The sequence below is a fragment of the Cetorhinus maximus genome, chromosome 4 (genome assembly GCF_964194155.1).
Source record: "Cetorhinus maximus chromosome 4, sCetMax3.hap1.1, whole genome shotgun sequence".
NCBI lineage: Eukaryota > Metazoa > Chordata > Chondrichthyes > Lamniformes > Cetorhinidae > Cetorhinus > Cetorhinus maximus.
In genome coordinates this window covers 50,150,873-50,163,167 of record NC_135882.1, presented here as the reverse complement: position 1 = coordinate 50,163,167, position 12,295 = coordinate 50,150,873, and the positions used below count along the sequence as shown (strand labels likewise).

General features: G+C 41.2%; 1 protein-coding gene across 1 annotated transcript in view; it reads left to right on the top strand.

Moving 5' to 3' along the window:
* Positions 1 to 12,295, top strand: part of reck (reversion-inducing-cysteine-rich protein with kazal motifs) — a 170,180-nt gene that overhangs the window by 19,873 nt on the left and 138,012 nt on the right. Inside the window, exons 2-3 of the mRNA XM_078539778.1 lie at positions 9,568 to 9,653; positions 9,996 to 10,077. The gene's annotated coding sequence lies outside the window, so the exon portion shown is untranslated. The remainder of the gene's footprint in view (positions 1 to 9,567; positions 9,654 to 9,995; positions 10,078 to 12,295) is intronic.

Genomic DNA, 12,295 nt, shown 5'->3' with positions numbered 1-12,295 from the left:
TAACTTTCTTACTTTTGTATCCAGCCTCCTTAAAAAAGACTAACATTCTGTTTGATTACTTGTTCTTCTGTGCACTGGCTTTTATCGATTATATAGAACTGAATAACCAAATCGCTTAGCCCCTCTGTTGACCCTTGTCTCTTGCCATTGAGAAGTGGATGACCCCACACTCCTCACATTGAATTTCAATTGTCACAATTGCCCACTCACTTTTCCCATTACTATAATTGAAGAAGCCTGATTATTAACTTGGCGAGATGTATGGTAGGACCATCTCCTTTGGTTTTGATATTCTGTTAGTTCAGTCTTAGATATGCCAACACCTCCAGCATGTATGTGAGTTTAATCTGTCTATCGGGCTAAAATACAAATTGAAGCTAGGCTAACCTAATTTCTCGCTCCGTCTTGACTACTGAAAAATGATTTTTATTGCTAAAGCACAACTTCATCTTAAAACAATTTACAGTGAATTACTTCGACTTTCAATGACTGTTGTGCAGGTAGACATCACAACCATTGTTTTGACAGCAGCATCTTGCAAATGTCAATGAGGTGAATGACCCTTTTTTTTGGTTGGTTTTAGAAGAAGGTGGAATATTGTACATGACTCCTGAGAAACTGCCTGCTCTACTTTAACCTGTAACAACCTTTGGACATGGCAGAGGGCTTTGGTTTGAGTGAAGCATGGCACCTTTGGCAGCACAGTACCAAATGCCAGCTTTGATTATGTGCTCAGGTCCTGGAATGAGGCTTGGACCCATAGCTGGCATTGATTGGTTGGGCCAAATGGTCTGTTTCTGCCAAATGGCCTGTTTCTGTGCCATATATCCTAAAACCTCCGTTCTGGAAGTGCTGCTGCTGATCCAAGCTTAATCGTATTCTTGCTTCCCTTGGGTAACAATTCAGAAACTGCTATTGCAATTGAGATAGCGCAACCATTAGAAATTAACCGGATTGCATTTACCTCTGGTCTGAGCACCACTGAAGAAATTTGAGAAAATCTCTTGGTACATTTCATATCACACTCATGGATTCATGCATTTTGAGGAAAAACTTGAGATTCTAATCTATTTACACTGGAACAGAGAAAGCTACGCCTTGCTTGTGTTAAGAATTTTCTGACGTGAGTGCCCAATTTACTTGTTGCCAATTTAATTTATGTCCCCTTGTCCAATCCTTGTAGTTTCATGTGTCTGCGTTTATCAGGCAAGTTAACCCTGTCCTTCCTTTCCTTTTTGGAATGATCATAATTGAAGTTGAAAATCGAAGTTCCTGCTCCCCCATTAATCAACATTAATAAAAGGAAAGCAGGAACTGAAATGAGTTTGTAAATGTAGACCAAGATGAAATATTAAAGCTGTCTCTTTGTTAGAAGCGTCCCCTGAATGTGAAGAGATTGGGAAAACTGCAAAAGTAGTTCAGCTAAATTTGCCAGGAGATGTAAAAAGATGGGGAGGAAGAGGGGAATATCAGGAAACATTAGATTAACATTTACATGATCACGGAAATCTCCCTGCACTGCAAAATATTAGAGGTAAAATTCTTCATGATATAGGGGGTGACAAGGTATTGGAGGTGTTGGCAGTCTTAAAAGTGGACAAATCTCCAGGTCCAGATGATTTGTGTCTCAGACTGCTGAGGAAGGCAAAGGAGGAGATCGTAGGGGCTCTGACCCAAATTTTTAATTCCTCTCTGGCCACAGGGGAGGTGCCAGAGGACTGGAGAACAGCTAATGTGCTTTTGCTATTTAAGAAGGGTTGTAGAGAGAAGCCAGGGAACTACAGGCCAGTGAGTCTCACGTCAGTGGTAGGGAAACTATTGGAGAAAATTCTGAAGGAGAGAATCTATCTCCACTTGGAGAGGCAAGGTTTGATCAGGGATAGTCAGCATGGCTTTGTCAGAGGGATGTCATACTTAACAAATTTGATTGAATTTTTTGAGGAGGTGACCAGGTGTGTAGATGAGGGTAGTGCAGTTGATGTAGTTTATATGGATTTCAGCAAAGCCTTTGACAAGGTCCCACATGGGAGACTTATAAAGAAGGCAAATGCACATGGGTTGCAGGGTCATTTGATAAGGTGGATTCAAAATTGGTTTAGTTGCAGGAGACAGAGGGTGATGACAGAAGGATGCTTTAGTGACTGGAAGCCAGTGTCCAGTGGCGTACCACAGGGATCTGTGCTGGGTCCCCTATTATTTGTCATTTATATAAACGACATAGATGACTATGTGGGGGGTAGGATTAGTAAGTTTGCGGATGACACAAAGATTGGCCGGGTGGTTTACAGTGAGGCTGAGTGTCTTGGGCTACAGGAAGATATAGACAGGATGGTCAAATGGGCAGATGGAATTTAACCCTGAAAAGTGTGAGGCGATACACTTTGGATAGAGTAATTTGACAATGAACGGCATGACACTAGGAAGTTCTGAGGAACAAAGGGACCTTGGCGCGTGTGTGCATAGATCTCTGAAGGCGGAGGGGCATGTTAGTGGGGTGGTGAAAAAAGCATATGGGACACTTGTCTTTATCAATCAAGGCATAGATTACAAAAGTAGGGAGATCATGTTGGAGTTGTATAGAACCTTGGTGAGGCCACAGCCTGGAGTACTGTGTGCAGTTCTGGTCGCCACATTATAGGAAGGATGTGATTGCACTTGAGGGGGTGCAGAGGAGATTCACCAGGATGTTGCCTGATATGAAACATTTAAGTTATGAAGAGAGGTTGGATGGACTTGGGTTGTTTTCATTGGAGCAGAGAAGACTGAGGGGAGACCTGATCGAGATATACAAGATTACGAGGGGCATGGACAGGGTGGATAGGGAGCAGCTGTTCCCCTTAGTTTAAGGGTCAGTCACATAAGTTCAAGGTGAGGGGCAAGAGGTATAGGGGGGATGTGAGGAAAAACCTTTTTACCCAGAGGGTGGTGACGGTCTGGAATGCGCTGCCTGGGAGGGTGGTGGAGGCGGGTTGCCTCACATCCTTTAAAAAGTACCTGGATGAGCACTCGGCACATCATAACATTCAAGGCTATGGGCCAAGTGCTGGTAAATAGGATTAGGTAGGTAGGTCAGGTGTTTCTCATGTGTCAGTGCAGACTCGATGGGCCGAAGGGCCTCTTCTGCACTGTGAGATTCTGTGATTATTCTCAACAATACCCCAATGCCATACATTCCTCATTGCTTGCATCAATGAAATAGGATAAAAAGTTGCAATCTAGAATTACATTATATACACCATCCTTGGTGTACATAGGCATGTTTCAGATGGAGGACACAGATTAAGTATAGTATATTGCACATACCACATTATGTGATGAGAGATAAATTAAGAGTGGAAAGTTGTTAGAGTTGATCTTCAGACAGCTTTTCTTAGTGGAAACATTTAACTTTATTTACAAGACAGCAGCAACTACATGTGTGCATTAAACTCCATAACTAAAGAAGAACTCCCTTGCAGAGGCTCCCCGTGCTGTTAACACATTGATTTACACAGATCATGTGATCTTACAGCACAGGATTATTCTTAAAGCTACAGTCCAACATTTCCCAAAACTATAATTACTATATTCCTCCCCCTTTAACTTTTCTGTACATTTTGTATTTATAAGGATATTTATCTCATGATATTACAATATTTACAAAAGTCATGAAATTACTGGTTCAGTCTTTCAAGTGGTTTCTTGATCCGTGTGGAATGTCGCAGCTCCACGGCTTCAGATTCTTTTGTAGGAAGCATTCTCTAGACCCACATTAACATCAAATACCTCATTAGGCACTTGAAGTTCAGTGTCTTCCACTCTGATGGAGACATCGGGCACTTCTGTCCTTGGTTGAGCAACTTCAACAGGAACCACTGGTTCAGTAATGGTTACAGGTGGAGCATCATTTTGTTGGGGTATCTCTCTTTTTCTTAAATGATCCACATGCTTACGAGTGATCCAGCCCTCCACTTCCACATGGTACGACAATGGTCCGGTCACTGAACTTACTTTACCAGGTAACCACTTTGGTCATCCACTGAAATTCTTTACATATACTGCTTCTCCAACTATAAATTGTCGCTATGCAAATCGAATCGCGTTTTGGTTCCCTTGTCTTTTCTCCGCCTTCCCCCTCCAAGTTGGGAAGCATTAGGCTTAGTCTTGCCTGAAGATGGCACCTCATCAGTAATTCTGCAGATGTTGCTCCTGTTGTAGTGTGGGGGTTATTCTGCAGTGAAATAGAAAACTAACAAGTTTGGTCTCCAATGGATCATCTGCTAACTTTTTCATTCCCGCCTTAAAAATTTATACTGCCCTTTCTGCCAGTCCGTTTGATGACGGATGGTATGGTGCGGTCTTCACGTGGTTGATACCGTTGAGGCTGATAAATCGTTGGAACTCAGTGCTCATAAATGCAGTACCGTTATCTGAGACGATTACCTCTGGCAATCCGTGGATGGCAAAATTCTGGCGTAGGTTTTCTATAGTAGAGCCTGACGTTGGCAACTTTACCTCAAATGTCTAACCACTTGGAATGAGCATCTATATTCAGTAGAAACATGGTTCCAAAGAAAGGATCTATGCAACCGATGTGCAATCGCACCCAGGGTCTACCAGGCCACTTCCATGGGTATAATGGGGCTGCCACCAGAAACTTTTATAGCTGTTGACACTGCACACAGTGCTTTACCGTATTTTCAATATTGCTGTCCGTCCCCGGCCACCAAAGATAACTCTGTGCTGTCATCTTCATTCTGGAGACCCCTGGGTGGGCACTGTGTAGCTCTACTAAAAGTGGTTCCCTTCCTTGTGCAGGAACTACTACTCGTGCACCCCATAATAGAATACCATCTTGACTGCTCATCTTAAGCCTTCAGTTGAAAACCGGCTTCAATTCATCAGAGACGGTTCCCAGGACCAACCATGTAACACTTGGTTTCTCACCTGAGATAGGACGGGATCACGATTCGTCCAGTTTCTTATGTGCCTGGCACAGACTGGTGAGGAATCTAGAAAATTCATCACTAAAACGAGCTCCCGTGGGATTGGGACATGTTCATCATTCTCTTGCAAAGGAAGTCAATTTAGAGCATTGGCATTTGCTATATGAATCCCTGGTCTATGTACAAAGGTGTATTCGTATGTTAGGGCCCATCTTTGTATTCTAGCGGAGGCTATGGCGGGGGGTATAGCTTTTTCCTCACTAAACAGACCCAAAAGCGGTTTGTGGTCTGATACTATCGTGAAATATCGCCCGTGCGTATATTGGTGGAATTTTTTTGCACCAAAAATAATCGACAGACCTTCCTTTTTGATCTGAGAATATCCATTTTCAGCTGTGGTAAGTGTCCTGGATACACAGCCTATCGGCCTCTCTGTACCGTTGTCCACCTTGTGAGATGGTACCGCTCCCACTCCATAGGGGGACGCATTGCAGGTTAACACCAATTCCTTTGTCAAGTCATAATGCACTAACAAATTTGAAGAGTGTAAGAGCTGTTTTACTTTCATGAAGGCCTTTTCTTGGGACGACTCCCAAACCCAACGCTGGTTTTTCTTTAGCAGTGAATGTAGAGGGGTTAGAACTGTGGATAAATTTAGTAGAAATCACTCATAATAATTTATCATCCCTAAAAATGATTTATGTTCAGAGGTGTTCTTGGGTGCAGGTGCCTCTCTTATTGCTTTAACCTTCTCTTCAACCGGCTGTAACCCTTGGGCATCTACCCGGTGGCCTAAATAAATAACTTAATTTGCTTGAAAAGTGCATTTTTCCTTCGTCAGGTGCACTCCTGCTTCTAAAAATCGTTTCAGGACTCCCTCTAGATTAGCCAAATGTTCCTTTTCTGTAAGTCCACTTACCAGTACATCGTCCAGGTAGACCTCAACCTGAAGTAGTCTCCATTGTCCTCAGAAAAATGGCACAGGCTGAGGAAACATAGAAGGGCAGGCGTGTATATTGGCATAACCCTTTGTAGGCGTTTATGGTTACGAAATCCCAGGAGGCCTTATCCAGCTCCAGTTGCTGACATGCGTGACTCGTGTCAAGCTTTGTATACATTGTCCCTCCTGCTAGTTTGGCATATAAGTCTTCAGTCTTGGGAATAGGGTACCTGTCCAGTTTTGCTGCTCTGCTGACGTTTGTTTATAGTCCCCACGGATCTGGACGGTCTGGTCTGGCTTAAGGACATGTACTGTAGGTGCTGCCCACTGAGAACTGAACCGCTTTTATGACACCCAGCCTCTCTAGCTGGTTCAGCTCAGTGTTAACCTTCTCTCTCAGGGCATATGGCACCAGTCTTGCTTTCAAGAAGCGAGGGGTTGCTTCTGGGTCCACATAAATCTTGGCCTGATTTTTCACAGTTCATCTTTGAAGACAGTGTCATTTTTTTTTTTAGCAGCTCTGGTAGTCCACCTGCTCACAACTGGAAGATTTTGGATGAGTTTAATTTAATCTCCTTCAACCAATCACGCTCTAGAAGGCTTGGCCCTTCACTTTTTACCACCATCACTGGTAGCTGTGCTGATTGGTGTCTATAATGAACAGTTGCTCTAGTGATTCCTTTTACTTGGATTTCTTCACCTGTGTATGTTTTCAACTTGGCAGATGCTTGTTCCAGATTTAATTGTTGATCACCTTTATTTAAATATCTGAAAGTGTGTTCCCCTATTACAGTAGCGGAAGCACCGGTGTCTACTTCCATTTTTAAGGGTTTACCATTCACTTGCACCGTAACAAACATTGGCTCCCTCTTCCCAACTTTCATTTTAAATAATGAATAAATGTAAGAATTGGTTGTTTCTGGCTTCTCTACACTATAGACTTCATTGGACTTTGTTTGTTGTTTGGACGCCTATTTAAATCTCGCTTTGCACTGTCTCATTATGTGTCCACTTCTGTGACAAAAATAACATTCAATTTTTAAAAATTGTTTCCACATCGATTAAAGTTATTTTTTGATTTAGCTGCTAAGCTGCTTCCTCTCATTTTTCAGTTACCGGGGGCTGTTTCCCGCTTCGCGGCGGTGTCCCAGCTTTTCGTGCCACTTTCGGCTGACTGTTCCCACCTAACTAGGAGAATGGCGCCATTTTGTACCCCTTGAATTTCTGGTGAATCACTCACAGCGCTTTCCATTGCCAGCACTATTTCTAACGCTTGCTTAAAATCAAGATTCACTTCAGCCAGCAATCTTCGCTGAATAGTGTCTTCCTGCACGCCACATACTAAACAATCTTTGAGTATGTCATTCAGGTTTCACCGAGATCACAATATTCCGTTAGTTGTTTTAATTTCGCCATGTAGGTTTCAATTGTTTCCCCTGGGGCTCTATTCCATGAATTGAACCTGAACCTCTGCATTGTGACTAAGGGCTTGGGTTGAAAATGTCCCTTAATAAGGTCAACTAATTCACTGAAAGTCTTCGAATCTGGGGCACTGGGGGCTGTCAAGCTTTCAATTAAACTGTAGGTCTTGCTCCCATAAATACTCAGGAGAACCGCTCTCCTCTTTTCCTCCCCCATGATTTTGTTTGCTTGAAAGAAGAACGCAAGATGTTCTACATGTTGAGACCAGTCGCCTGTGGCTGACTCAAAGGGATCAATTCTACCAAACTCTGGCATTTCAGATGAGTATATCTTTTATTTTTAACGAATTTAGATACTCCCAATTGCTGGGCAACGGACAGCACCAAATATTACTTATCCTCGTTGCTGGTTTGTTACAGAGTTGATCTTCAGCCAACTTTTCTTGTGGAAACATTTAACTTTATTTACAAGACAGCAGCAGCAACTATACGTGTACATCAAACTCCATAACTAAAGAAGACTTACACTCCCTTACAGAGGTTCCCTGCACTGTTAACACATTGGTTTACACAGATCATGTGATCTTACAACACTGGATTATTCTTAAAGCTACAGTCAAACATTTCCCAAAGCTATAGTTACTACAGAGGTTTACTTCCTATCAGTCTTCTGGCTGAGGATTTTTCTGTTCTCCTGCTTGTCCGCCAAAGCACTGGGGAACAGGCCTCTGAGCCACTGCTATCACCCCTGAGCTTTGTGACTGGTTAGGTTATTGCTCTTCTCTACCCATTTCATTTTTGTCTTCCCTCCTGCTGTTGCCCCTGATTTGTTCCTCAGTCTGTCACTGAATAATGCTGCAGGAGATCTGCTCATAAGTCAGAGATTCAAGCAAATGTAACGCATCTGGAATATGTAATTTTTCACCTGGACATTAGATGGCCATGGATTTTATTCATATAATAGAATTAAATACAGCAAGAAAATTGAATTCATTCCATAATGCAAAAAAGAAAATTGTTTCTTTGCCTTATATGTTTATTTGGAATATCAGTATATATTAGACATTATTCTTCTATTGTATAGATCCATATTGCAATGTTAATAGAAAGTAAAGTTCTATTTTTATATCCCATTAAAAATGATATAAATCATGTACTGCAATATACAATAGATTCCAGAGACTATAACCACTTTTATATGATAGGGATTCAGGGAGACAGGCTCCTGTGAACCTTCTTCCTCCACTTCAGACTTAAATCTAGTTTTGCTCTTCTGTCTGTCAAATATTAGATCCAGATTTAGCCACTTAAATGCCATAGGGTGGATCAGCATTTAGACTTGGAAGAATCTGGAAATCTGCTCCCTCACTTTTTTTCACCCCTACCCAAAAAAAGGGCTGTGCGTGCTGGATTAACTGAAATTTTCTGGACTGTTAGATAAGAGTATCAAGGGATGTGGATCAAAGCTAGGTAAATGGGTAAGTCATAAGCCATGGTTTAATTGAATGAGGGGCTGTAAAATGTCTTTGCAAGCTTGTTAAAAAATCTAAGATGCTCCTTAAAACTTAGCTCTTCAGTCCTAATATCTATTATGTGCTTGTCAAATTTGTTTGCTAACACTCCTGTGAAGTACCCTGGGATGTTTACTACATTAAAAGCGCTATATATGTGTCAGTTGTTAATGTAATAGAAGAACATGTTCCTTCTTGAATAGATGCTCCTTTCCTCATCTATATAATCTTACTAGGGACCCCATATGGTTTCTGAAATTGAATGTAGTCTTGCAGTTTAAATGTGACAGTTGTAATCTGCCACTGTAATGTTGTGGTGCATCATATGACACACAGTAAAAGTGTTACATACCTTATTGATACTCAGAGGCAAACCTCACATGTTTAACACTTTATCTGACGCTTTACAAAATTTAACTTTAGATGCAGATAGCTTTAAGAAGCTATTTCTTGATAGCTTAATTTAGCACAGAAAAAGACAGTCGAGATCATCATACCTGTGCCAGCCCTTTGCTGAAACAACCGAAAACTAACTCCGCTGTTCTGCTATCTTCCCATAGCGCTGTCTTACTATGCATCATTAATTGGTGTAATTCTATTTCAAATGCTTTTCTTCCTTTAAAACGTCCATAATCAGTTGGCTTATTTTTGCTCTGCTTTCAATGGTAAACTTGCAATATTTCCTAAAGATCAAAGCATTTTGTTTATTTCTTTATCCTTCCTCAGATCCTTCTCCATTACTTAACAACTTTTTATTTTTTCCCACATAGAATTTATAACTCTTGCTGAAGCTGTTGTTGGATGTGGCAATATCCGGGGAGACTTTTTGAGTCTCCAGTGATCACCATGGAAAAAGGTAGTTATCAGCATTGTCCATATCTGGTTTACTGGCCATCTTCAACTGCAGTACCTGAGATCAATATCAAAAGTGTCTGATCAATATCCTCATCTGGTCTGAGCACAAACATTAGTCCTTTTCAACAATGCACGTACATCTTCATTTCGATAAAAGTTTTAAATTATTTTGACTATGTAAAATGCTGAAACTTGAATTTTTTTCACTATATTTGCTATATGGTTTTTATTATTTGTGTAATTTTTCTACTTTGTCATGGTACACTGCAGATATTATAGTTCCACAGGAACATTGTGAAACTATACCTTTTCTGATACATCTTTCGTTCACTTACTAACCCAGGTGAAAATTCTCAACCAAGCACATAAGGGAAGGCCTATGTAGACTTTTGCAGACATTTCTAACAAGAAGCCAATTTAAATGGGTAAGTTTATGGTGATTATTTTTCAGTGATTTTTCAATTTTCTGATAATTTTTGTTTTAACTGTTTACATTGGCTTGAGTGGGAAATAAAACTTAACAGTCTAAAACTCTGAAGAAATTGTTTGGTTGAATTTGAATGCTAGTTTAAAAACAAAAAATTTGATTGCTTGGATTTTTGCTGATTATTCATTCCTTGTACTTTTTTGTTTTGATCATTCTTAGTTAATCAGATATGTTAATGTTTCTTTGAAACATTTGTGATACGCTTTGAGTTAGGCTAACAATTTTCATTTCATAGCAATCCTCAAGTGCAGACAGTTCTCCAAAGTGGTATGCAAAGCAGCTCTGACCAGAAGGGTGAAAGAGAATGTGTACTCGGGGCAAAAGTACTTTTTTGAAGAGGAGGATTTAGTGTGGCAGTGACCAAGGAGAGGCATTGGAGAGAGCATCCCAAATGATGGGACACAGAGACCTGTGGTCACAGAGTAGGGGACAAGACATATGTAAAGTGAATGCAAGGAGATGTGTGGCTGTAGAGAATGGCTGAAGAAGGATGGGATGAGCACATGCAGGAATCTGAAGGCATGGTTGAGACCTTGCTCTATTTGCTGAGTCATGAAGTGACAGTGTAGCTTGGTGAGAACAGGGTGATCGAAATATGGGCCTAGGTGTGGGTGAAAGTGCAGGCTGTGCTAGTTAGGATGGGTTTAGATTTTACATACAAGGTGATGGATGATATCAGCAAAATTATCATAGAACAGGATTGAACCTACATGACTCATTATAGCACTGGTGATACATTTGGTCAGTGGGCTATCTAAAATTTCTGATAAATATCTTTTGAGATGAGTTATTTGATGAGATTTCAAGTCCTACTCAAGGACTTGAGTAAAAAATCTAGGCTGACACTCTAGTCTCTGCGGGACACTACTCGGGGAACGTTGCACAGTCTTTGGATGAGACGTTAAACTGTCTGCTGCCTTAGGTGAATGTAAAAGGATCCCACCGGCACTGCTTCAAAGAAGATTGGGGAGTTTTCCCTCAATCAGCATCACTAAACAACAGATTCTGGTCATTATGACATAGCTGTCTGTGGGAGTTTGCTGTGTGCAAAGTAGCTGCTGTGTTTCCGACATTAGGACAGTGACTGCACTTCAGAAGTACTTTATTCGCTGTAAAATGCTTTGGGATGTCCTGGGGTTGTGAAAGGCACGATATAAAGACATGTCTTTTCCTTTCTTGCTAGGGAAATTAGAAAATAACTAATAGTTATGACATTTTTATTAAACAAACTGCACAATGAAAGAATACCTTCTCACATAACTGAGAATACTGTAACTGCAGGTATTTTCACTTCGCTCAAACTTGTATAGTTCCTATTTGTCGTCTCCATATTTGAAGCACTCTTCTACTTGCTTAATGACTGTCTTCTGCCTCTTCCTCCCCCATATCAACTTTGCTGCGATGCACTGTCCCAGTTAGTAGTGTTGTGGGACAAATTGTTTCCAATATCCAGAGTGCTTTTAAAGGATGCAGACTGGCATTGACATTGAGTGCCAGCATCGTCTTGCCCCTCCCGCCACATTAAGAAATATTGATTGGGTAAGAAATGAAGAGGAAACTGGTGCACTCAGGATAATACCAGCGAAACCTCATGGAGAGCATAGAATGACTCTATTCACTGGCTATCTTGGCTTCCACTGTGCACTGATTTTTGATCTCTCAGTGAATCAAGGAATGTGGAGGATGAGCTGGAAAGGAGAGTTCAGACCAAAGATCAGCCATGATCTTACTGAATGGTGGAGCAGGTTTGAGGGGCCATATGGTCGCCTTCAATTCCTTAAGTTCATGCAACATTACTATGGTTTCTCTGGAAAAAAATATTTGCATGCTTTTAAATTCTCTTTCTCCTATAATGTCAATTTCACAGAATCTTACTGGCACAGAAGGAGGCCATTCGGCCCATCATATCTGCACTGGCTCTCCGATGAGAATTATAACCTTAAGCCATTGCTCTGCCTCTTGAATGCCTCGATTGAACCTGTCTCCACCATACTTCCTGGCAGTGCATTCCAGACCCGAACCACACGTCGTGTGAAAACGTTTTTTTTCACGTCACATTTGCTTCTTTTGCAAATCACTTTAAATCTGTGCCCTCTTGTTCTTGATCCTTTTACAAGTGGGAATAGCTTCTCCCTATCTACTCTGTCCAGCCCCCT